Genomic DNA, 5,721 nt, shown 5'->3' on the forward strand with positions numbered 1-5,721 from the left:
ATTTTGAAGGAATTAAAAGGGCATAGTAGAGCATTATTATCGGTAACTGATGCCCCGAGGAAAGAAAATGCAAACACTTAGTAAGCAACCTGAAAGCTCTAGCATGACTCATGAAGAAGAGGAAGAAATGCTACATGATATATCAAAATTACAAGACCAAGTGCAACAAATTTCACTCTCACAAAAGCTAATAGAAGCTAATATAAATGGCATGGAATCTAAGATAAAGGGCGTGGAAGCTAAGATTGACAATTTGAAGATAAATTTGAAGACAGATTTGACAAATTTTCTACAAGAAATACTTACTAATGGTGAAAGTGTAGTAAAGGAAACTCATGATGCGAACAAAAGAAATGTTAATCATGATTTCATAGACTCTAATGTTGGATCGAAGACCCACCATATTCCAAAAATAAATATGAGTAAGTTTGATGGCAAGGATCCCGTAACATGGATATTACAGATGGAGCAATTTTTCGATCTCAATAATGTGCAAAACACACAAAAGGTACGTATTGCAACTTTATATTTGGAACCAAATCAGTTTGTATGGTATCAATGGCTTTGCTCTCATAAACAAATTATCACTTGGGCAATTTTTACGTTAGAATTGACAACACATTATGAGGATACAAAAAGAAACACTTTTTTTAGCCAATTGATAAGTCTCAAACAAAAGGGTTCAATAATGGAGCACATTGAGGAGTTCCAAAAATTGAACATAAGGGTAAAAAATATTCCACAGGAGCATAGGATTGATGTGTTCATAGGGACTTTAAGGGATAATATCCAACATGATGTTCGCCTTTGGGAACCTGATTCATTAGAGAAGGCATTCAGGTTAGCAAGAAAAATGGAAAGCAAAATTATGGCAACCAGGAAGCATACCACTCACAACTATAAAGATGGAACTGTTGTTGCCCCTAGTCTTCCACAAATTATAAGGTTGACACCACAACAATTGGAAGAAAAAAGAGAAAAAGCGCTTTGTTACATTTATGATAGAAAATACACTAAAGGTCTTAAGTGTGCTGAGAAGAAATTATTCTACATAGATTGTGAAGAGGAAGAAGAAAAGGAGCAAGAAAGGTCAAAAGAAGAGGATATACTCTAGGAACAAAACCTATATAAAGAAGAAACGAATCCAGCCATATCTTGTAATGCATTGGCTGGAATTACCACTCCTCAAACCATTAAGATAGAAGGACAAATCAAGAAGAAAAAGGTAATAGTGTTGATTGATTCGGGAAGTACCCACAATTTTATTCATTGTAAGGTAGAAAAAGAATTGAATTGCTTCCAATATCCAGTAGCAGAGTGTCAAGTGATGGTTGCAAATGGAGGAACAATAAATTTCTATGGAAAGTGCCATAATATCAAGCTATCCATGGGAGAATATGTATTGACTAGCCCAATGCTTTCCATTCTAATGGGAGGTGCTGATGTTGTACTAGGAGTCCAATGGCTACAATCCTTGGGTACCATAACTTTTAATTTTCAAGAACTTTTCATTAAATTTTTTGCAGTAGGAAAGGAAGTTGACTTAAGGGGTATTACAGGGAAATCGGGAAAGATAATCAGCTCTAATGGTATGGCAAAGCTTCTAAAAAAGGAACAAATAGGTGTAATTGCACAATTATGTTCGCTAGATGTTTCCACATCGAAATCATCTATTTCTCTAGATCTCCAAAAAGTCTTGGACAATCATTCAAAGGTATTTGAGACTCCCAAAAGTCTCCCACCTATTCATGATCATGATCATGCTATTCATCTAATTCCAGGAAGTGTTCCTCCAAACATCAGGCCGTACAGATATCCCTATGCCCAAAAGAGTGAAATTGAACGTATGGTTGCAGAAATGCTAGAGGCTAGTATAATTCAACCTAGTCAAAGTTCTTTCTCCGCTCCAATAGTATTGGTGCACAAGAAGGATGGATCATGGCGCATGTGTCCGGATTATAGGGAGCTCAACAAGCTCACTATTAAAGATAAGTTTCCCATTCCTGTCATTGATGAATTACTGGATGAATTGCATGGATCAATTTACTTCACCAAGTTGGATCTTCATTCAGGATATCATCAAATCAGAATGAAGATTGAAGACATTCCGAAAACAACATTTAGAACTCATGAGGGTCATTATGAATTTTTGGTCATGCCTTTTGGCCTTACCAATGCACCTTCTACATTTCAAGGTTTGATGAATTTGATTTTCAAACCCTTCCTTAGAAAATTTGTGTTAGTATGTTTTTATGATATACTAATCTATAGTAAGTCTTGGAAGGATCATGTTGAACATGTTGACAGGGTGCTACAACTATTGGAGGAGAAACAATTATATGCAAAAAGATCTAAATGTTTCTTTGGAGTACAAGAGGTGGAATATCTGGGTCATATTGTATCTCATGAAGGAGTTAAGGTAGACCCTAGCAAAATTAAATCCATTAAGGAATGGAAAATCGCCACATCCATAAAGCATCTCCGAGGATTTCTCAGGTTGACAAGTTATTATCGCAAGTTTGTTAAGAATTATGGGACAATAGCAGCACCTATAACAACATTATTGAAGAAAGATGCATTTTCATGGACTCCAGAAGCAACAAAGGCCTTCGAACATCTTAAAGATGAAATGTGCAAAGCATCGGTCTTAGCTACACCGGACTTCACAAAAACCGTTATTGTGGAATGTGATGCTTCAGGAAATGGAATTGGTGCTGTTTTAATGCAAGATGAAAGACCCATTGCTTTCGAAAGTTGTCCAATCAAGGGAAAGTTTTTACAAAAAACTATTTATGAGAAGGAAATGTTGGAAATACTACATGAACTTAAGAAATGGTGACCCTACCTAATGGGAAGACACTTCAAGGTAAAAATGGATCATGATAGCCTTAAATACTTTTTGGAAAAAAGATTATCCTCTGAAGAGCAACAAAAGTGGGTCACAAAGATGTTGGATTATGACTTTGAAATCATCTACAAAAAAGGGAAGCAAAATGTGGTGGCAGATGCACTCTCAAGAAAGGATGAGGATGTGGAAGCATTGTTGTGTGCCATTTCTATTATCCAACCAGATTGGATAAACGAAGCAAGGGCGGAATGGAAGAATGATGAAGAAGTGTGGGCACTTATTCAAAAGTTACAACAAGATTCCAGTACATCTGATACATTTAGCTGGCAAAATGATTCATTATGGTATAAAGATCGTTTATACCTCTGTAAGAATTCCCAACTCAAACAAAAAATTCTTATGGAATTCACACTTCTCCCTTAGGAGGGCACTCAGGATTTTTAAAAACTTACCACAGGGTTAAGAAGGAATTTTTTTTGGATGGCCTTAAATCGGATATTCAAAAGTTTGTGGTGGAATGTTTGGTTTGCCAACAAAATAAAGTTGAAACAATTAAGACCCCGAGTCTATTACAACCTTTATCCATTCCAAGCCAACAATGGGAGGAGGTTTCAATGGATTTTATCACAGGTTTACCCAAGTCTGAGGGAAATAGTGTCATCATGGTGGTAGTTGACAGAATTACCAAGTATGCACACTTTTGTGCATTATCACATCCATTTAAAGCCAGTACATTTTCTACTGCATTTATGGAAACAATTCAAAAGCTACATGGAAACCCAAAGATTATTGTAAGTGACAGAGATCCCATTTTCATTGGAAATTTTTGGACAGAATTATTTTCTTGTCTCGGTACTCAGTTAACTCATAGCTCATCTTATCATCCTCAATTTTATGGGAAAATTGAGATAGTAAACAAATACTTGGAAGGATATCTTCATTTCTTTCTATCTGATAAACAGACACAATGGGTCAAATGGTTGCCTCTGGCTAAATGGTGGTATAACACTTCCTTCCATACAACAACAAAATTGACCCCATTTATGGCACTTTATGGATATCAACCACCATCCATCACATCATATTTAAGAGAAAATTCTAAGGTTCAAGCAGTGGAACATCATATCGAGCATCAACAACTAGTCCTCCAACTCTTAAACGATAACCTCGTGTTGGCGCAGAATAGAATGAAACAACAGGCAGATCAACAGCATAGTGAAAGAAGTTTTAATGTAGGTGATTGGGTATTCCTATGGCTACAACCATATAAACAAATTTCCCTCAAGCAAGATAAGAAGGATAATAAATTATCACCAAAGTATTATGGTCTGTACAAGGTGTTGCAAAAGATTGGTACTATGGCATACAAATTGGAGCTTCCTGCGGCTTCTCGAGTACACCTAGTTTTCCATGTTTCATGTTTAAAGAAGGTTATAGGCGACAAGCTCCCAGTTCAAACAATATTTCCAAAACTTGACGAGGAAGGAAAAATTATATTGGAACTGGAAGCAGTCATAGAAACAAGAAATCGACCCCTACAAAATCGATCAATTTCGGAGTATCTCATCAAGTGGAAGAACTTATCCACTGAAGATTCCACATGGGAGGATGAGAATTTTATACAGAAGCATCCAGAACTACTCAAGCATTGAGGACAACACTTTTTTGGAGGAGAGGGGCATGTTAGGTCCCTATAATACTAGTGATTACCCCATTACTATTGTAGTTGTATCCCTTATTAATATTGTTGTGCCCCTATTGTCCCCATATTGTTATTACTATGCCCCATAGAATCCCTCTATTGTTATTTTTGTGCCTTTATATTATTATTGTTAGGTCAACTGGGTTATATTATGACTCCTTAGACTCCTATATATAGAAAGGAGGTTTTGTCATTTGAATCATCCAAGAATTGTTCATTTATGTAATGTAAAGGAAGTTTCCCCCTCGAAGAGGCTAAATTCTAAGGCATTGATCTATCTTTTCTATCTTTTTGTGAGTTGGTTTCATAACACAGGATATCGCGTGCACTTCAAGAGGTACGCGGGTTTGGCCGAGTTCAGTGTGATGCCATACACTGGGCGACGCGTGTCCAGTAGATGAGAGAGAAAACCGCTTACATCGGGTGAGTAACAGTCGAGCAACTTAACCGCGTGATATAAATGGAGAACGTAGGATCTGGAGGCTCCAGATCAACGGTGGAGAATTAACCCGATGGATGACTAGATTCGACAGGAAAATAGACTGAGGCACATAAAGATTTGAGGTCCGACATGACCGATGAGCTAGCAGGAGAATCAGTTTCGCGGGCAAATCCTGGAGTAACAGAAATAACGACCGTTCAAAAGAAAACTGACACTTTGTCTGTAAGGTGACAAGTGGCCACCTCTTTATGCAATGTTACACAGCGATGACGACACAGAGCAGGAGAATTCCAGCAAACAGAGGTAGGTGATCTAGAGAGCTAGGAAGAGGAAATGAACAGTCAAGGAGTAGATTGGCTTTAAGCCATGAATAGACAAAGAACAGGGGGGAACAGAAGTAAAGAAAGAAGCGAATTACAAAGAACAGAGAAGCCGAGCTGACCTACAGAGCAAAGGCAGCATCGAGTAGACAAAGATAGAGAGAGTTCGAGAGTCTGTGAACTCCAGAGAGGGCTTGAGAGGTTCAAGCAACTCCTCTATGTATACCTGTCTAGTATTGAGTACCAAATTGGCCTCATACCATTGAGACCAGTTGAGGTCGGGATCCAATAAGGGGGAGTCTGTGTACTCTAGAGGCTTAGGGAATCCAAGTACCACCCTACTGATCATTATCTGTTAAGTGAGACTCAAATTGAGCTCCTTATTGTAAAATCTCTACTTTAAGACACA

The sequence above is a fragment of the Pinus tabuliformis genome, chromosome Q (genome assembly GCF_031772625.1).
Source record: "Pinus tabuliformis cultivar Carrire ecotype Pingquan chromosome Q, CPIR1, whole genome shotgun sequence".
Lineage (NCBI taxonomy): Eukaryota > Viridiplantae > Streptophyta > Pinopsida > Pinales > Pinaceae > Pinus > Pinus tabuliformis.